The 22489-nt window shown below is 29.9% G+C and overlaps 1 long non-coding RNA gene across 1 annotated transcript; it reads left to right on the top strand.

Annotated features, from left to right (window-relative positions):
* Positions 1-12496: 12496 nt before the first annotated feature.
* Positions 12497-22153, top strand: LOC104648095 (uncharacterized). The gene is made up of 2 exons (XR_742122.3): positions 12497-12749; positions 21873-22153. It is a non-coding gene; the product is annotated as an uncharacterized lncRNA (long non-coding RNA).
* The last annotated feature ends 336 nt before the right edge of the window (positions 22154-22489 follow it).

The raw sequence follows: 22489 nt of genomic DNA, 5'->3' as shown, positions 1-22489 counted from the left end.
TAAATGATGATAGTTTTGGTATGAAACTCACACTCTTAATAGTTCAGATATAAAACTAAAAAAAATGAATTAGTTTGAATGTGTTTTTGACATTTTTCTTTTTAATTAATTAAAATCCTCTAATAGATTCGGTTTACATCATTTTAGTAAATTTTAATTAGTTAAATAACTTGTAATACATTTGATGATCAATTATTTTCCCATTTATGGGATTCTTACATATGTATATCATTGAGGCAAATAGTTTGTAGCTAATGTAATATATATTCATATACAGTGTTATACAATATTTATATAATTACACATAATGTAATATATATTCATATACAGTGTTATACAATATTTATATAATTACACATAACATGGAGTTCGACAGATATTTGTTATTTATACTTATATTATTATTATTATTATTATTATTATTATTATTATTATTATTATTATTATTATTTAAATGAAGAATCCTTGTAGAATTGTTGTGAAATTAGTTTTTGTTGTAAAATTTGTTGAGAGTTGATGTCCTATTGCACTTTGGGATAGAAATCATATTAGGCATAGAAGTTCAATTTGAAAGCCATGTATTAAATATTTCTTTATATAAGACTTTTGTCTAATATTTTAAAGGAAACAATCGCAAATCACGTTTTTTTATAATTACAATGTCATTGAAATCTTTTAATTCATGTCACATTAATGATGTTTAAAAGGAATAAATTATGGATAGTTCAATATTTCAATAGGAAAATGATATAGTTAAGGTACCTGAAGAGAAAAAACTAACAAATTTAAAAATCTGTTTATATATTTAGCCATTAACTTATAATCTTGAATATCATGATGTCCTCAAAGGTGTAAATTTTTGCAATCGTACAGTATATCACTCAAAGGACAAGAGCATTTTATTGAAGGAATATTATGAAATTATCACTATAGAGTATATAGTTGTCAGCAAAAGAAATTGTACTAGTGACCAAAAACTTACCATCCTTTTACACATATCAGTATCAGTTACTAAAATGTTCATAAGTTTTTGCTCAAAATTATGTTGATGCAAAATTAGTGACGTCGAAAGTAAATTTAAATACATTTAATTTGATAGGTTATAGGTCACATAACTCTTATATTCTAAGAGATGGTCGTGTGAAGTCAGTACAATCTTACATCAAAACTTAATCGGTAAGGAAACTTTTAACTCAATTTTATGTTAGGAGATTCTAGTTACCTTAATTAATACAAAAAATTATTCCACACTAAAAAATTTACCTTTACATATATAAGTAATTTAAGAATCACCTGATATAACCCTTCAAGTGAATGAAGAATGATTCGAGTCTTAATTAACTTAGATAATTTCGGAGTGTTACATTATCTTAGAGGGAGATTATTAATTTATCGAGTATTTCATAGTTGCTCCTTTTCGCCCCCTTGTGTTAGAAAAATCTAACATATATTTACTACTCTGAAGAATTCATTCTTTTGTGTCATGGTATATATTATCAGAAAAAATATATGAACTATATGTTGGTGTATATGCATTTTAATATTAAAATATTAAGTGCATAAGTCCTATAAGTTGATGAGAATGTGATCATTATTTGGTGTAACTCTTATAACCATTATTAACATGTTATACCATTAATTTCACTCATTATTCTACCTCATTATATATATATATATATATTATTCTATTAAATACAAAAAAGAATTTCTCCCTTATAAATAACGATATTTATGAAGGGGATATCAAAACTATATGAGATGTGTAAAATATATTGTAGTGTATAGTAAGATAAGTGTAGTGAAAGAGAGAATTAAGACAAAGAAAATACTCTAAGTCTTCAACTATATTCACTATAGAAAAGTGAATATTTATATGTTGAAGGAAGGTGTTCTTGTATGAAGCTTTGGACTCTCTAACAAAATCTGAAGTTGTTTGAGTTGTACGATGTTGTTGGATTGTTGTATCTTTAAAGGACAAATCAAGAGTATTATTGTTGGATCGGTGTAGATTATGCCGCAGTGGGCTTGAATCTCTTCAAAGATAGCGAAATATCTATCTCTCAGCCTAAAGAATTTGTTTATACATTTTTGTCATTTTGTTTTCAACTGTAATTTATTATGTTTGTGGTATATTAAACCAATAAAATATTTATTTTAAATCAGAAATCAATTGAGAGGAAAAATTAATCACGATTCATTGATGTAATGTATACAAATGCTTTTGTATGCAATATATTAAGCAAAAAGTGCCGGTGACCACCTAAAATTGACATCAACTTTTACTTAGATACCTCATTATTAGGGTTTGTTCATTTTAAACACCTCATTCGGAATTTCATTATGTCATTTTGAAACTTTTTATCAATCATTTAGATATTAAGATGCGTGTAACACACTTGCTAATGATATGTCAAAGTAGTGAATTAAATAAAAACATGTGACATATATACCAAAACTAGTTGTTGAAAATAGATTGTGAACAAAATCCATGTTTAAATTTATTTAGTAAATTACTTTTAATAAAATCTAAATTTCAATAAAGAAGAAGATAAAAAATATATGCAATTCTTTTTTTTCTCCCCCATTTAAAATCTTCTCCTCTTTTATCAATCATGACATTATTAAAACATGTAAAGTTGTGTAGACTTAGTAAAACGTATGGATGACAATAGGGCAGTGGCGGTTAAGCTTAACCCACATATTTTTTAATATGTCTTACCATGTCCACATAATAATTTTTTTCATTTTCAATCTGTCCCACCCCACTCCTAACCACACCGCATAAATTTTTAAATATTTTTTTTCAAGATAAGTTTGATTCTAAAATAAAATTTATGAAAATAAAGTTATTTTTAGAGGTCATTAGAAAATATGTAAGAAATTGTATATTTTTTATTGAACCATTTTGATTTACTATCTTGAATATTTTAGTAGCTTTATAAAATTTATCTGAAAAAATAATGTTTTATCACTCTTATAACAAATAAAAAGTTAAATTTAAATTTGAACCATCATAAAATCATATATATCCACAATCTTCCCTATTCCGCATTAGTTTATAAAACACCCACATCAATATGCACCGCATCCCACCCACTCCGCCCCGCATTCGCCTCGCCCCATTGTCATTTCTAGTAAAACGTGTTGAAATGTGCCGACTTAGTAAAACATGTAGAAATGTGCCGACTTAATAAAACATGTTGAAATGACATCGTCAAGTCTTATTTGATGTGCTTAAAATAAATAAATTTTAGTTGAGATGTTTAATTGAAATTTAATCTCAATTTTATGCAGTCATTGATATGTTCTGTCGATATATATATATTATTTCTAAACACGTGAAATTTTGCTCTCATAAACAATAATCCAGACTAACCATATCAATATATTATTAATGAAAAACATATCAGATGCATGTTTGTAGCATTATTGAAATAATTTTTTAAAAAACACAACATTATAAATATCGATTTAGAGTTACTAGAGTCTTCCCAAATATATCCATAAGTGATAATTTAGGGTGAAACATTTGCAATTTGAACATTTCAAATTTCACACTCCAAAAGATTCATGTCTCATTGAGGATGAAGCTTCAATTTCTAATTGATTTAAACGATGGTGTAAGTTAGAACTAGTTTCATTCAACCAAGTTTCAAATATGAACACTTGATCTGCATTGAGCTGCTCAGTCGACTCCCACCAATCTTTTTGTCTTGTTTCTTCCATTTGTTCATAAGAATTTTTCTTAGCAATTGCAATGTCTTCTCTGACATCAAGTTCTTCAAGCTTAGTTTTGAGTTGATTCACTTCATTTCTAGCAGCATTTGCCTCTAGATTTGTGCTTTCACCAAACTGCATATCAGGATTCTGAAAACGAGAAATAACTGCATCAAATGTTGGGTGAAAAAAGGAATGAGGCTTACCAGTAGAGGAAATCATCATTATTCCAATGTCAACATTGTATTCTGTAGCGAGTTCGCTAGCTTTTCTATACAAACCCTCACGACGCTTTGTAAATGAAGCAAACATCGAATCCTTATTTTCAATTTTTTTCATTGGTATCTTTTGACGTCCTTTAGTTTTTTTTCTCTCCATGCCTAAATAAAACGTTTTTCAACAAATGATGCTTATAAAATGATGACATTGCACTTATTTATATACACAATTTTCTTATTAAATGATATATTAATTGATTTTTTAGTCAAATAACATAAATAAAAATAATGTTTTCATCATAGAGAAAATAAGGAAATTCTGTAAATATATTTTGTATATTCACCACATTATTAAAATATAATTTTTAATCAAATATTTTAATACATTCATGAAATTTATTAAGTAAAAGTTAGAAAATATGAAAATGATTTTAAAAAGACAAAATGAATCCATTTTGTTTTTTAAAAAAACTTTTTGTATAATAAACAAAACAATATATTAACAAAAATAAATCAGAAAGTGATCTATAATAGGAAATATCTTAATATTTTGCATAAATTAATTATCAAATAGACAATAATAATATTTGATTTTAATTAGAAATAACATAAATTACAAATTAAAGTAATTTCAAATCTAAAGTAAACTTGAATTTATTTATATGCATTAACATTAAATAGACATTGACTTGAATAAGATTCAAAGATTTAACTTTAATGGGAAATAAATTAATGATGCAATGATATAAAGGGAAATTATATAATGAAATATCATGTTGAAGTTACAATTAGCTGTAAAATAAATCACATATTAAAATTTTAAGTTTTTTTTTATAAGAAGCAAAATCAAAATCCTCATTTACTTTGGCAAAAACAAATCTAAAGCTTATCCATAATAGGAAAATATATTAATGTTCTAACATTAATTGCAGTGCTACAAAATTAAATTTTTAAGTAAAATAAAATATAAAAGGAAATTATATAATGAAATATAGCATATTTAACCACAATAAGAAAATATATTAATGTTCTTACATAAATTGCAGAGCTACAAAATTTAAAATTTTAAGTAATATTAAAATCATTAATATGCATAATATATAGCCATTAACTTAAGTAGGATTCAAAAATCTAATCTTAATGGAAAATAAATTAATGAAGCAATTATATAAAAGGAAATTATTTAATGAAATAGTATCTTGTTAAAGTTAACAAATACGAATACAATTAGCTGTAAAACAAATTACACATACCAAAATTCTTTAGTTTTTTCTTTTATAGGAAGCAAAATTTAAAATCCTAATTTACTTTAGGAAAAACAAATTCAAAGCTTAACCGTAATAGGATAATATATTTATTCTCACGTAAATTGCAATGCTACAAAATTTTAAATTTTAAATAAAATCAAATTATTAATATGCACAGTAAATAAAGAAAAATATATTAATGGCATACGAAAATAAAGAAATAATATTTTTTACATATTATTATTAATCGAATATAAAACCATGTTAAATGTGTTGTCAAAAAATTTGTGAATATATATAATTATAAGGGAATAAATAAAATAAAAATTATAATTTAAATTTTATGAATTTAATTATTATAAGAATATTAAACCTATTTATCTTATGTCAGGCCTCGTGGTGATGGAAGCATTTTATCACTTCGACATATCAGAATGCTGCTTCGAAAAAGATAATTTCTTTTCATTTAATTTCTCCCTGTTTTGCTTGGGTTTGATTTCAACATTATAGCTTATTTTTAGTGGAGGCTCAAGTTAATTAGTGTCTAAAGAATAGGAGGCATAACATTATTTAATTTTTTAATTATTAAAATCCAAAGTTTCAATGAAAAAGTTTTATTTTTGTATAATTTTAAGATATATATATATATATATATATATTGAAAATTACACAAGTGAAGGTTTTTTATTTAATAATTATCACTTTTAAGTATACTTTTTATTTATTACCATTTGTGTCAACTTTTAGCTATACTTATTTAAAACAATTTTAAACAACTTTAATACATGTTTAATACAACACTAATTAATAATGCAAGCTTCGATTTATAATTTTTCTTAAAACTTACATATGTCATACAAATAAATTACAACTATTTCTAATACACATTTAACACTTTTTTTCTCACCACATAATTTTTATATAATATAAATGAAATGTATATAGCATTTTAACACAAATTGTGTAATGATATAAACATAGAAAATTTCATAACATCATACATAATATTAGACATGCTTTAATACTTAATTAGAAGACAAAAAAAATGATCTGAATTTTTATAGTAAACTAATCAACTTCTAAAACAAAATGCTAAAAAAGATTTTATTCCGTATTCTTTATTCTTTATCATAAGGCCTAACATTCTTGCAAGTCTTCATGTTGTGATCTTGTTATCCATAGTTTATATTGAGTGACTTTCTTTTAAAAAATAATTATTTATTTTACTCTCTAATTCGTAAGCTACATAAAATATAAATCAATAATTAATTAGACAAGTAATCTAATCGTAAGAAATGCAGAGAATAAACGGCTAAATGAATTAAATTTAAACTAAAAATGTATTACACTCATTTTAAAGTTGAATTAGAACCGAAATAAACATGATTTCAAAATGAAGCAAACGAAAGAGCACAATGTGATTTGTAAAACGAATAAAACTTACATCAATAATGAATTAAACAAGTAATTCAATCATAACAAATCAATCAATAAATTCCAAATGAATTAATTTGCATTAAAAGTGAATTAAAAAAATATTAAAGTTGAATTAGAAGAGAGAATTATGCATGGATAAAAAAATGTAACTAATGAAATACTAGACAATGATCTATAAAGTGAATTAAGTTTATATCAATAACGAATTAAACAAGTAATCGAATAGTAACAAATAATAAACTACAACATGAATTAAATTTGCGTTAAAAGTGTATTACACAATATTAAAATTGAATTAGAAGAAAAAATTAAAAATTAAAAACATAACTAACGAAAGACAAAACAATAATTTATAGATTGAATTAAACTTGTATTATTCATGAATAAATTATGTATTATAAGTATCTTATAAATTATTTTGGTTTGATTCTCTAAGAACATGAGTGATGTTTGCAATATGTATTGTGTCTCTGTTATAAATGTATTTATAATACAACTTTAATACAATTGCGATATAGTTCCACAAACTTCACTTTTTTTCGAGTTTCAATCTAATTTTTTTCAAAATTAATTATAAACTTAATTAAACCCTCTTAAAATTGAGATATAAATTTCAAACGACATTTTTAATTATTTGTAGGAACTACCTATCCAAATTAATCACAAATCCATAAAATTCAAAATTTGAAGCTTTATAATGACCATCAATGGTGAACTCTTGTTTCTGTAATTTTAGATATCTCAAATTTCTACTTAAAAACATGATTTTGTACAAATTTTTGGTCTTTTTATTCCTCTTTTCAGTTTGTTTTTGGATAAAAATAGTGACATATGAGCAAAAACTGATTGAGGATGGATTCTTAGATGAAACACTCAAAGAAGAAAAAGAAAAAGAAAAGGAAGAAGATAAAAAAACGCATAAGAAAGAGACGAAGAAGTAGAGGAGTAAAAAAAGAAAGGAAAAAGAAGCATAGGAATAAAAGACAAAAAGAGACAAAGAAGAAGAACAATGAAAATAAAAAATGGAAAAAGGGTTGAGAAAAGAGGAGTTGTAGGATTTTCTTAATTCTAAAAAAAGTTATATTTAGTTTAAAAAATTATGTTGATATAGATGGTAAATATTTTTATAATATAACATATTTATGTGATTTACCCATATATATTAAGTAGAGATTAGCCCGCGCAAGCATGAGTCCAACATAAGCCCAACATAATGGAAATTTAAAGCTAGAATTATTTGACTGGAAACAAGTTATTTTAAATAATTAATCTCGAAAATTAACTTACAATACATAAGTTATTATATATTTTATTACTATGACAAAACTTATGAAATAAATAAGACAAGTACTACCTAATATCTCCAACTAAACATGAAATAAAATAATTTTACATTTTATTCTGAAATTGTTATATTTTATACCTCACACTAATGACTCTTTAAAGTCATTTTTTTAAAAAAAAAAACCCATAATACTAATTTAACAGTGAACAATATATTTAAATTTACATCCATAAATTTAACGATATCTATGTATTTTGTATTTACATATTAACACATTGCTATGAATCAAATTGGAGGTCAACCAAGATATAGTCTTATTTGTTGTGATCTCCGACTTGCCCTGTTAGATCAGATGAACAAGGTAGAAATTTAGTATTCGTAAAAACATAAAATACAAAGAAATTTCGGTATATAGAGTAAAGCATAAGTAAAAAAACAAGCAAATAGATCCAAAGATAAAAGGTGTAAGTTTTAGCATTTAACCAATAAAGATGAAAATAATAGAAATAAACTCAAGTTTGATTCCATCTTTCAATAAATTGTTTTCCAGTTCCTAAAGTCGCCATTAAAAAACTCAATTCTTTTATTTATTAAAAGGTTATTGATAAGGTCTTTCTGGCGTAATCTAATGTAGCAGCTTTCTCACAATTCCCTTCAACTATAGCAATTATCATAATCCGTGACAGCCAAACTACGAGAATTCAGATCTTCTTTCTTTCTTTAAAAGGAAATGAGAACTGGCTTTGAAATTGAACAACTCAGCTACAAAGATTATTCACGGGAGCTCAATTCAATTCTTTTTTTGTCTCCTTTTTCAAGCAAAGGCAACAACCTTCAATTGCATTATACAAGAAAAGACAAAATAACAGATTTGAAAAGATTTTTCATGCAATAACCGTAGGTAACACCACATGCAGTGACTAAATAACATATTTTGGACACCCTTGACACAATAATATGATGTAATCTAGTTATTTTAGGCGCCCTGAAAGAGTAAGAACTTAAAGTGTTTGTATGTTCGAATCTCACTAGTTGCAAAAAAAAATTCACTTTTTAAGAAGAACAGATTTACTTGGACACCCTTCGTGAAATTTATAGCTCCGTCACTGTCTTTAATAACATATTGTGCACAACCCAATTATTTTACAAAACAATAACCTATCTCTTCCAATGCAAAAACTCTTAATTATGTATCTGATAACTTAAATATATCCTCACAAATACCATATCAACTCATTTTTCTCATCATCTCCATTATGTCAAATTCTAAAACATTGATCTACACATAATAGTCCATAATTTAATACGTAAACTCAATCTCAATTACAAATTGACAAATATTGTGTCAAACAGGAATCAAAGACAAAATTAAACAATCAGAAATTGTATTGAAAAAATTAGATGTAATAATAGTACCTAGTTGTGAAACAACTAAGACAAGGAGCTGAGTGAATGCATCACTTACCGGCTCACTTTTTTAAAATTGACAAGAACCCACACATGTAACCTATTGTGGGCCTAACGTTGGTTGAATTTTTTTTCTCAAGCTAGTGTCACGTAAGCCGAAAAGAGATAGAAAATTATTTATAAAATAAGTTCAGGGGGTAATAGGACCTTAGTATAATATAAGTGGGTCTCTGGGATTTCAGGCATAGGTTGAGTGGGGTACTTGTGCATTTTTCCTAAAATAATTTAAAAGTTTCATTTAATTTTAACGTTTTAGTTTTTTATAATATTTTATTTTATTTCTTCACTTATTTTTATATCCATTTAAAATTAACTTATTTTAAATACAAAACGTTTGAAATTAAATCTCAAATCAAATCAAAACAAAAGTCAAAGAAAATAAAATTAATAGAAATAAAAGAGAAAAAATAATGAGCCAAGGGAAAAAAAAGTTTCGATAAAGATGTACGGGCAGTTATCTTGTCACATCTTTAGTATGAAACTGAACTAATTGCAACAAATTAAGGAATAATGCAAAAGTACCCCTTTAATATATACCTGAAATTTCACAGACACACTTATACTATACTAAGGTCCTATTACTCTTTGAGCTTATTTTATTAATAATTTTCTACCCCTTTTCGGCCTATGTGGCACTATCTTGTGGGCCCAACGCTGATTGACTTTTTTTTCATGCTAGTGCCACGTAGGCCGAAAAGGGGTTGAATTACTTATAGAATAAGTTAAGGGGCTAATAGAACATTAGTATAGTATAAGTGTACCTTTGAGATTTCGGGCATAGATTGAGGGGTACTTGTGCATTTTCCCATAAATTAAAAATAAATTCAAACGGGGATGAATTTAACAATCATTTTCCCCATTTTTTTCATTAAAAGTTTATTATTTAATTTTTGTCAATGGATAATATTTTATCCATGTCGACTGTCACGTGTCAAGATCTTTTCAAACAAAAGATAGAGCGCATTACACACCCCACTGGGTATGTTTCTCAAACTAAAAATGGTAGTTTAGTTATGAAATTCAAACTTTCAATAGTTTAGGTATAAAAATAATTTTTTTAAAAAAAGAAATAATTTAGGTGTATTTTTGACAATTATTCTCAATATTTAACTTCATAAAATAATTCTTATAAGACATAAAATATTTAACTACACATGATAATAATAATACTTGTATGTATAAGTATCGATTTAAGTTAACAAGATATTAGCCACGTGTTTGTTATATATTTCTTTGGAAAAGGGATCTGAAAAATACTCTAACTTTGGCCGAAATTACAATTAAGTTATCAAATTTTTTAGAGGACTTTTTACCCCCTGCACTATGTAATAGTATATTTTAAAGGTATATATGTGTTCACGTATACATTTTATTATTTATAGTTATGCAATATTTATGATATTCACGTGAATACATATATACTTTTAAAATACACTATTAAATAGTGTACCAGGATAAAAGATCTTTCATAAAGTTTAGTATCGTAATAACAATTTCGATCAAAATTCAGATATAGTTCAGACCTTTTTATGTAACCTATAGTTTAGGAGTAATTATTCCATTTCTTCCTATTAATGTCATCTATTTAAATTGACTAAACATAAAATTAAGAAATATAAAAAAAAATTATAAGTATCAAATTTATCTTTGAGAAATGAATTTTTAAATAGAAGAATAATATTAGTGAACATTTTGTCAAATAAGTGAGACCTAATATAAGCAAAAATTGATAATTTTATTAAATATTTGTCAATCAAGAAAAAACTTCATTCTTTTCAGGGGATAATGTCCAAGTACCCTCTCAACCTATGCCCGAAATCCCAGAGACACACTTATACTATACTAAGGTCCTATTACCCCCTGAACTTATTTTATTAATAATTTTTTACCCCTTTTTAGCTTACGTGGCACTATTTTGTGGGCCCAACGATGGTTGACTTTTTTTTTCGAACTAGTGCCACGTAGGCTAAAAAGGGGTAGAAAATTACATATAAAATAAGTTCAGGGGGGTAATAGAACCTTAGTATAGTATAAATGTGTCTCTGAAATTTCGGGCATAGGTTGAGGGGGTACTAGGGTATTTTCCCTTTCTTTTCAGAATTGAATAAATTAAAAATGTCTTACATAAATTAAAATGTAAGTGCTTAGAGATAAGACCTAAAATATGTTTGTTTTTTTTAATTGTGTTTGGACATAAAAATACAGTTTAATGAATTTCAGGAAGGTTTTTTTTTTTTTTAAATGTGGCTGGTTTAATCAACAGAATCTAAATCAAAATAATCTACAAATGTAATTTCAAAATTTCAAATTAATAGTCTTAGCAGACGTATGCTTGTAGAATACAAATATTTTTCATTTTAGTTAGATTTACGGAGGAGTTTTTTGATAGTTGTGTTTAGTTATATTTTTCGCAAAAATTATTTAGGATTAGGCATAAGTATCCTCGTAAATTAATATAAATATAGACCATAAATTTTAAAAATATTATTAAAAAATATGATCGAAATTTCGAAGATACACATAAACTTAGCTAAGGTCCACCTTCCTAAACTAATTCAAAATTGAATAAATACACTAAAAATATTGATATGACATAGCAAGTTCGCACACCCTCTCTTGAAAGTAAGTGATAAGTGTACAAATTTGACACATGTCATATTTTGATTGGTAACTTTATGATTAATTAATACACATATTTATTGATATTAAAATTTATATATATTAAATTATTTTTATTTCATTCTTTCTAAAATATTTATTTAATTTCTTTTCACTTTAAATTTTTTAATTAATTTATTAGCTTTTAACTTTTTATTATTTTACTTTTTAAAATAATTTAAAGGTTTCTTTTAATTTTAACATTTTTTTTAATATTTTATTTGATTTCTTCACTTATTTTGAAATCCATTTAAAACTAACTTATTTTTAAATATAAGACATTTAAAATTAAATTTGAAACTGAATCAAAAAAAAGAAAATAAAATTAATAGAAAAATAAAAGAAAAAAAATATTGAATGAAGGTTAAAATAAAAGTTCCGATAAAAAGAATGTGCGTTAAATTAATTTAAATAAAAGATAAAAGAAAATAAGAATATTTTAAAAAATAAAATTAAAAATTGAACCTGTCCAATTCAAACGAGAATCTAATTTAACGATCACAAGTTTTTCCCATTTTTCGATCATTTGGCGTTCGTCAGTTTCAAGGTGGCGAAGAGACAAGCAATGGCGGATTGGCAGCCAATTCATCGGCGGTGGAGAAAAATCAGACCGGTAAATTGATAATCGCTCGAGCGGCCAAGAAACGACTGATACTTTCTAATATCTCGAATCATACAACTCTCCCTGCTCGTAACTCGATTTCTCATTCCTTCAAACTTGTGAGTCTTTCTCTGTTTTTTTTTACTGTTGGAGTAGTGGGTTTTATCTTGTTTTGTGTTATTGTATATCTTTGATTACTGGTTTGATGGATCAGTTTTTTGTATGCTGATTAGGGGGTTTTATGATTTCTTCGTTTTGAGGTTTTCTTTCTTGGATTTAATAGATAAAATCGTTTATGTTGCGTGGAGTTTCATGAAAAATGATTGATGATTCTGGGTAAAAATTAATTTAAGAAAATCAAGTGAAGGGTTTTTATTAACATTCATAATTAAACATGTACATTACTTATTTCAAGTAGTTAGTTAGTTAGTTACTTTCCATTTTATAGTTAGTGGTGTCATAGTTAGTTATGTAACTAATTAGTTTGTTAGTTTGTTAGATTGTTAAGTTGTTAGTTACTCTTTTCTTTCTCCACTAGATTGACAATCTCACATGTATATATACACCTCTTGGGTGATCAATGCAATCAATCAATCATCTTCTACAATACAATCTCAAGAGTATACTTTGATATTCTCCTTATGGAACTTCACAGCCTCATCAATGGCTGCTCAAGTTCAGCTTGAAGGTTTCGATATGGTATTAGAGCGCAGTGAATTGCTCTCTTCTCTTTGGTTTAGCTACGTGTCTTAGCAATCGATAGTAGATCCTGAAGTTACTCTGTTGATTACATTTGTTTTCCAGAGATTTTTCATCTCTGTTCATCTTCGTTTGCATCTCTGTTTCTCTTCTTCTTTTGCTCATCGAACAGCTTAGTTGTGATGGCTGTTGAAGCTGTGGCATCCACATCTGAAGGATCTGTCACATCTGGAAACGATACAAATGGTGTTCTGTATGTACATCCTTCGGATAATCCAGGGATGATGCTTGTTCCTGTCCAATTTGATGGAACAGGATATAGGTCTTGGAGAAGAGGTGTAATGAGGGCCTTGTCAATGAAAAATAAGTTGGGTTTCATTGATGGAAGTTGTGAGAAACCAAACAACAATCCATCTCAATTACGTCAATGGCAAAGATGTGATGATATGGTGACATCTTGGATACTAAACTCTTTAATCAAAGAAATTTCAGATAGTGTGGAATATGTTACCAATTCTGCTGAGTTATGGAAGGAGTTGGAAGATAGGTATGATCAAACCAATGGAGCAAAATTGTATCAAATCCAAAAGGAGATCAATGATCTCACACAAGGAGTTTTGGACATCACTGTCTACTACACAAGAATGAAGAAGTTGTGGGAAGACTTAAACACTTTGAATGTGAAGAACCATTGTAGCTGTGTGTGTGTATGTGGTGCGAAAGATGGTATGTACAAGGCTGAGCAAGATAGGCGGTTAATTCATTTTCTTATGGGATTAAATGAAGTGTACACAGTGATAAGAGGAAACATTCTCATGATGAATCCTCTTCCATCCATGGGGCAGGCTTTCTCATTACTAATTCAAGAGGAAAAGCAAAGAGAGCTCAAGCCTGTTGGTAGAACAGATTCTGTTTCCCTGAATGTTAAAGCTGTTGATAACAAAGGCCATGGAGGAAGACCTTTTAGAACAAATTTTCAAGGGAATAACTATGCAAATGGCTATGGAAATCATAGTGATACTAACAGTAACTCAGGAGGGAGTTCTTATCCAAACAACAGGAATGTCATAGTATGTGACTACTGTAAGAGGACTGGGCACATCAAAGATAAATGCTACAAGCTGCATGGGTATCCCCAAAGCAACAATAATCAAAATAATAGATCAGGAAATTACAGTGGTGGTTAGAGTTCTAGACAGCAAGGCTCAAATTACAAAGGAAGAAGAGTGGTAGCAAATGTACATGGTACTACAGGTGATGTGGTGTCTGGTAATGGAGAGGAACAATCACAATCTCAAGGTGACAACTCAAGGAATGTTAACTTCACAAGAGAACAATATGGACAGATCATGAATTTATTGCAACATTTCCAAAATGGGAATATGGGAGAAGAGACTGGGGCTAACAATACTTCTGGTGTGGCTGCTGGATCAATGAACTTTGCAGGTACTGTGTTTTGTTCTTCCTCTACTGTTGTTGACAATCCATCTTGCAAATGTTTCGAATCAAGTGCTAATTTGTGGATCATTGACTCAGGAGCTTCAAACCATATAACCTTTAGTAGAAACTCTCTAAGGAACATTAAAACCTTACCTTTTCCTATACTTGTTTCTCTTCCAAATGGATACAAAGTCAAAGTAACAGAGTTTGGGGAAGTACCAGTCACACCTAGCATCATTTTACATCAAGTTTTATATGTGCCTTCTTTTAAGTATAATCTAGTTTCAGTTCAATCCCTAACTGCTACAATGAAGTGCATAGTCTTGTTCACTAATGCATTGTGTCTATTGCAGACCCCTTTAGTGAAGAGGCCTCAGGTTCTTGGTAATTGTAGAGATGGGCTTTACTTCTTGTGCACAAAGTGTTTGAAGGCTTCTAATAAAGTCAATACATGTCAGATATGCTGTTGTTTTTCCAATAATAAACCTTTGTCTAGTTCCATTAAGAATGATACATGTAATTCTTTTTCTGCTAGTCCTTGTTTTCCAGATCAGTTCAAAGTGTTGGTTTCTAATTCTGTTCCTCTTAAGTGTAAACTTTCTCCTAATAATATGAATGTTCTGGATGATCACAACTCTTGTAGTATTGCAGGAGATAATGTAGATTTGTTATGGCACAATAGACTTGGCCATGTACCTTTTGCTAAGATGAAAAGTATTACTGACTTACCAGCTGTTTTCTCTCCCAAACAACCTTTTTCCTGCAACATTTGTCCAATGTCAAGACAACAAAGGCTACCTTTTAACCATAGTAACAACCAAACCAAATCCATTTTTGAGCTACTACACATTGACTTATGGGGACCTTATCATGCACCTACATATGACAACTACAGATACTTCATTACATTGGTGGATGATTATAGTAGATCAACTTGGACACAACTTTTAAGTACCAAGAGTAATGCATTACAAGTTTTAAAGAATTTTACAGTCATGGTGGAGAATCAGTTTAATACCACAGTGAAAAGCATTAGAACAGATAATGGACTAGAGTTTGTTAATAATGATACACACCAATTTCTTCTGTCCAAAGGGATTATCCACCAGAAAACTTGTCCTTACACACCTCAACAAAACAGTATAGTGGAAAGAAAACATAAATACTTGTTGGAAACAGCTAGAGCACTTCTATTTCAATCTAAACTGCCTATAAGATACTGGGGAGAGTGTGTGTTAACAGCTACACATCTTATTAACAGACTTCCATCAAGTTATTTGAAAAATAAGTGTCCATATGAAGTGTTATACAATAAGAAACCAAACTATAGTCAGCTTAGATCCTTTGGTTGTCTTTGTTACCCCACTATTCCAAAGGTACTTAGAGACAAGTTTGAACCAAAAACCACACCACACATTTTCTTAGGATATATTTTTGGAACCAAAGGTTATAAGGTGATGAGTCTGGCTACAAAGAAGATACATATCTCCAGAGATGTGATTTTCCATGAACATGTTTTTCCTTTTGCTTTGTCAACTGAAAATCCTTCTTTTCCTTCTGTTTTAAAGTCTTTTTCATCCTCTGATTATGCTGATTTAGATTCATATAAAGGCTGTGTAAATGATTGTGACAATGTGACTGATACAACTCCTCCTCATATATCTTCTCACATTACTCAAAATCCCAGTATATCTTCCAGTGCTCCCATTACCTCTTCAACATCATCCCAACACAATCCTCCCACAATAGTACAGAGAAGATCTCATAGAGAAAACAAAATACCATCACATTTGAAAGATTATGTTATCAATATCCCAAAACTAAAATCAGTCAATTCCAACACACAAAACACAGAGATCAACAATAATCTATCCCTTACTGCATTGTTTACCAAACACCACCATATATCTCCTGAAGTCATTGCATCTACTAGTCAGTCACTTGTTGAGAACATTTGTCATGATAGTGAGCCATCATCATATGAGGAAGCATCACTGAATCCTGCATGGCAAAAGGCCATGATACAAGAGTTTGAAGCACTGTATGATAATGACACTTGGGATCTTGTTACTTTACCACCAAACAAACAAGCAGTTGGATGTAGGTGGGTATACAAAGTAAAACACAAAGCAGATGGGAGCATAGAAAGGTTCAAGGCACGATTGGTTGTGAAGGGGTATACACAACAGGCTGGAATTGATTACACTGAAACTTATTCACCTATAGTCAAGATGACCACAGTGAGAACTTTGATAGCATGTGCAGTAAAGAAGGGTTGGAGTATGTTTCAACTTGATGTAAATAATGCATTCCTTCATAGAGATCTTCATGAAGAGGTTTACATGAAATTACCTCCAGGACTTGAAGTACCTAATTCAGAGCTAGTTTGTAAGCTGAAAAAGTCTCTTTATGGCCTCAAACAAGCAAGTAGGCAGTGGTATTCTAAGCTAACTGAGGCATTATCATCTAGAGGCTACTCACATTCACAATTTGATCATTCTTTGTTTTACAGAAAGGAAGGTTCTTTGGCTGTATTTGTTGCAGTATATGTAGATGATGTTATTTTAACAGGGACAGACACAACTGAGATTGCACAGCTCAAAGTATATTTAGACAAAACCTTTAAGATCAAAGATCTTGGAAGACTTCACTATTTTCTGGGCCTGGAGATTCTTGATACAACAGATGGAGTACTGATTTCTCAGAGGAAATTTATTCTAGACTTACTCAAAGAATATGATTGTTTCAACTATACACCTCTATCATCTCCTTTGGATCCCGCTGTGAAGTTGAAAGCCAAGGAAGGAGTTCCTTTACCTGATCCCACTTTCTACAGAAAATTGATAGGAAAGTTGAATTTCTTGACTAATACTAGATTGGACATAGCTTTTAGTGTTCAACATTTAAGCCAATTCATGCAGGATCCACGAGCTCCACACTTACAAGCGGCTTATCATCTACTTAGATACCTCAAACAAGATACTACTTTAGGAGTTCAGTTATCCAAGAATCCTGATTGTACAGTCCAAGCATTTTGTGATTCAGATTGGGCATCATGTCCAGATTCAAGGAAGTCAGTCAGTGGGTACTTGGTGTTGCTTGGTAACAGTCCTATTAGCTGGAAATCTAAGAAACAAGAGACAGTTTCACTATCTTCAGCAGAAGCAGAGTATAGGTCACTCAGAAAAGTTGTAGGAGAATTAACTTGGCTTCACAGATTGATCACTGAGCTAACTGTCTCCATTTCCTCTCCTATTAGTGTCTACTGTGACAGTCAATCTGCAATCCATATTGCTCGCAATCCTGTGTTTCATAAGAGAACTAAACACATTGAAGTGGATTGTCATTTCGTACGTAATAAGCTTCAGGAGGGGTTGATTTCTTTGCATCATGTGTCTACCTCTAATCAACTTGCTGACATTCTTACTAAGGCCCTCACTGGCATCAAGCATTCAGCCATTTTGCGCAAGTTGGCTGCGAAATCATCACCTCCAACTTGAGGAGGGGTATTAACATTCATAATTAAACATGTACATTACTTATTTCAAGTAGTTAGTTAGTTAGTTACTTTCCATTTTATAGTTAGTGGTGTCATAGTTAGTTATGTAACTAATTATTTTGTTAGTTTGTTAGATTGTTAAGTTGTTAGTTACTCTTTTCTTTCTCCACTAGATTGACAATCTCACATGTATATATACACCTCTTGGGTGATCAATGCAATCAATCAATCATCTTCTACAATACAATCTCAAGAGTATACTTTGATATTCTCCTTATGGAACTTCACAGCCTCATCAATGGCTGCTCAAGTTCAGCTTGAAGGTTTCGATAGTTTTGAGGGTTATTGATATGCAATGTTTTGTGGATTTTCTTTTTTGTTTTGGTCCTATTGTCCTCATTTCTGTTTGATGTAGTCAGGGTATAGTTCCCTCCAAGAGGTTATCAATCTCTTCAGGGCATAATTGGTTTTGGGAAGAGTAGCTGCAGATAAAGACTGCCTTATAATGAGGCATGTTGGATTACCTCTTTTTATCCATTCCTGGATGGCTTTCCCTTCATTTTTTTGATCGGTTTCAAGCGTGAAGGGATCATTGAATATCTGTCCAGTTATTGGACAGACAAAATCTTTTGGTGTCCTTGATGGAGCAGTCAACTTATCTTACAATGGGAGAGAAATGCAGCTGAGACTTATTCCGAGAGATGTCATTGTTCGAAGAGATTTAGAAAAATTTTATCTCCTCCTGTATTAGAAACTAGAAAGTGACTTTTAGAGACATACCCTTTTTCTAATGATTGAGTCCTTAACATGTCCAGACAAGATGTGTAACACAGGTACACCTTTTCTCGAGGGGTATCTGATCTTCTTGGTGAAGGCTCTTCTGAATAAGGAGTTTTTGGGGACTCCACTTCAGGGAACACCTTGGGAGATTGCTTTTGGTTTGTATTAAGTTGCTTGACTTTAGACCTGGCTTCTACTTAGGATGAACTGTTTTCTTCATTCGTGTTATTTGACACAATGTGTACATGTGTCTCAGGCTTCATCCTCTTCGGTAATTCCTTTATGAGTATGACAAGAAAGACCAATGCATTAACTTGAATAAACTCAGTACCACAAATGATCACCAATTCATAATCTTACAACAGGATGTAGCAAAGATAAAGGCAAAAAACTAACTACTTTTCCCAAATTGTGGAGTCCTCCTGATTATCAGACGATGAAGAAGTCATATTCAATCTGCTAAGATCCAAATGAATACATATACAAATGTTGACATTTTCTTTGTCAGTTCTCATAAGTCATAACAAACATTCAGTAACTCCTAGTTACTAGACCTTACCAGCTTACCTTGACTCTCCTTTTTGCGTTCTCCTTATATCTCCGAATATGAGTAAAGCCGGCTCTCTTAGGCAACATTGTGATATTTGGAAGTTGAATTCTTTGTTTATTGACTTCCCTTGTATATAAAACAAATTCACTGTTTTTAGCAGGAAATGCTTTAGTTATCAAGGGATTTGTTTTATCTTTTTAAAAATTATGTTTGAGTTAAGTATTCTTTTAATGGCTGAAAAGTATTATGAATGTACAATTATTTTGCATTTAGTAGCAAAACCTTTGGCCTTTTTGTTTTGACGTATCCATTTTACAAGTACTTTGCTTATTCAGAGTATAAACAATATTGGAGAGTACTTAATACGCTGTTATTATTGGCTTCATATTAAGGAGGAGGAAAAATTAAGAACTAAACTTGTTGTACTATTTTCTTTCGTTGAATGCTTGGATGCTACTATTTGGTTGAGTTGATCATCAGCCTTACTGCTTTTTTCATGGAAAAAAGATGATACAATGCCATTAATATATGATACGGTAAGAAAATGGAGATTTGTTGTTGATAAAGTACAGTTTTCATCTCAAATTGCAGCACTTATCTTTTGATATCTAGCCCCTGAAAATAATACTTCTTTGCAAATTTTGAAGGTGTGGGACTTGATAAAACTGGCGAGTTATATCTAATAGAGAGGAAAGATATTGACTCGTCAAGGATAGAATTAGTGGTGAATCACTTGGAGGTTAGGCGAGTCACTTTACAGGCAATATCGAACTTTTTCTTAAACATGTGGAGTTCATATATGTTTTGTGCTGCAGGTATGCATGCATGGTTTGCAGTTTACTGACATTTGTTGTCAAACATGTTTTGACTTTTATCATTGTACTAGGAGAAAGTACAAAAGACAAATCCTAGCATGCATGCTATCTTTGTATCCTAAATGCGTCAAATCTTTCTTTTTTCCTTCACTCCTTAGATTTGGAGTTCTTATTTTTATTAGCATATAAAAAAAATCAGTTTATCCTTGATCACTTCATAAAATATTTGGTGTCAAGTAATGTGGAGCACTGTTTAGTTTTTGTTTTTCGAAGCTCTTGTTAAATATTGTAAACGAGTTAGGTTCAATTTATGATCAATTCAAAAAACAAAAGCTAAACAGTGCTCCACATTGACTAAACAGACTTAAGTATTGCAAAGGTATAAATAAGATGAGAAATGAATACACTTGATATTGTACTAGGCAAAATTCGCCATTTTGTCTATAGTCAGCAGCAGCAAGGTTGAATTTGTAGTGAGGCTATCTTCTTTCAAGATTGCTGAGTGCGGTCATCAGAAATTTGCAGGCTGCTTGCCTCTGTTATCTAAATGTTGAGTAGCCAGAAATCCTTAAGAGAATTGTCTTATTACTAGTCGAGTACTTTGCAGTTGCAGAAAACTTGGGACAGTTCTGGCTGCTGAAATTTTTCTGTTGAACTAAATGGTTGTTGCTTGTTTATTAAGGTGTATTTATAAATTACATATACATTACATGATGTTCTAGCTTTGTTCAGGTATTGCGAATCTTTTCCTCCCTTGAGTCACTGTAATCTAGTCATCTGATGCATCATATCCTTATCCTCCAAGTTTCAAATCGTGCCCCTCTGGACCTCTACGATTTCTCTGTTTTAAAAAATAAAAAAATCAGTACTATAAAGTGTTGATGTGGGGTTTATATAGCCTGGGGGTCGGTCTCTCCCATCTCATTAGTGTTTTTTTGGGTGTGGTTCTCTCCCACCCTAGGTGATTTCTTTCAACGTGACTGTGCTTGTAGGATGTAGCAAGTTTCGGTAGGCTATATAGGTGTGCACAAGTTGAATCAAACACCACTCTTAATAAAAAGACAATTATTCCTTACAATAGGAACCACAATTATGGCTTTTTCCTCCTAGAGAATTGGTAGTTTTTCCAAATAGGATTGATTGAGAGATTAAAAATGGTTGGACCAAATTGAGTAGTTAATAGCAAATTGCTTTTTGCTGGAAATATTTTAGTAGTCTATAAGAACAGTCATAATATCGGAGAATGTTTTTGGTACGGGGAAAAAATATTTTATTGAAAACAAGTTTCTTAAAAATACTCATAGATGATTCTGGAATTGAATAAGTTGATATTACTATTGAAATTTGTTTTCCTATTTGTGTGATATTATTGATATGACAATAAATAAGTGATAGAAAATTTCTTGTTGTAGGTTATCTTGTAGCATTCCCATTTTATTTTCTTTCATTTCTCTAACAGGAAACTCAGGAAGCTGAGATCAAAATGATAAGGAAGAGCTTAAAATTTAAAGCAACACCTATGCCAAGCTTTTATCAGTAACCTGCACCTCCAAAGATGGAGTTGAGAAAGTAGTTTTTTGCTATGTTGTATGTTATAATGCCGAAAAATACAATCTTGTATGGTATGAAATGCCTTTTGTTGTTCTTAGGCATAGTATGTTGAATGTTTAGTGGTTCTTTACCAAAATTGATATGATTTGCTTTATCCTGAAAAAACTTAATATATTTGGTGTTAGGTAATGTGGAGCACTGATTAGTTTTTTTTATTTTTTGAAGCTTTAGTAAAATATAGTAAACGAGTTAGGTTCAAGTTCATCCTTTAGCTGATCTTTTGAATACTTTCAACTAGACACTGAAACTACATGTTCTGTCTAAATGTGATGAACTATGAAGAAAGGAATTGCAGTACGAGTGAGCTTTGAAAAGAAACACTTAGCTAACAATTGTTGAACTGGATATAGCTTGGTAGAGTTGGGAGGTTTAGTGTCTTGACTTTTATACCACCATTGGCGCATCTCCCTTGATATATTTATGTGAAATTGCAGTACTACTGGGCTCCTAAAAAATCCATAGATC

Source organism: Solanum lycopersicum, chromosome 6, assembly GCF_036512215.1.
Source record: "Solanum lycopersicum chromosome 6, SLM_r2.1".
Lineage (NCBI taxonomy): Eukaryota > Viridiplantae > Streptophyta > Magnoliopsida > Solanales > Solanaceae > Solanum > Solanum lycopersicum.
The sequence above is the reverse complement of the archived record's forward strand: the minus strand, read 5'-3'. Positions and strand labels throughout refer to the sequence as shown.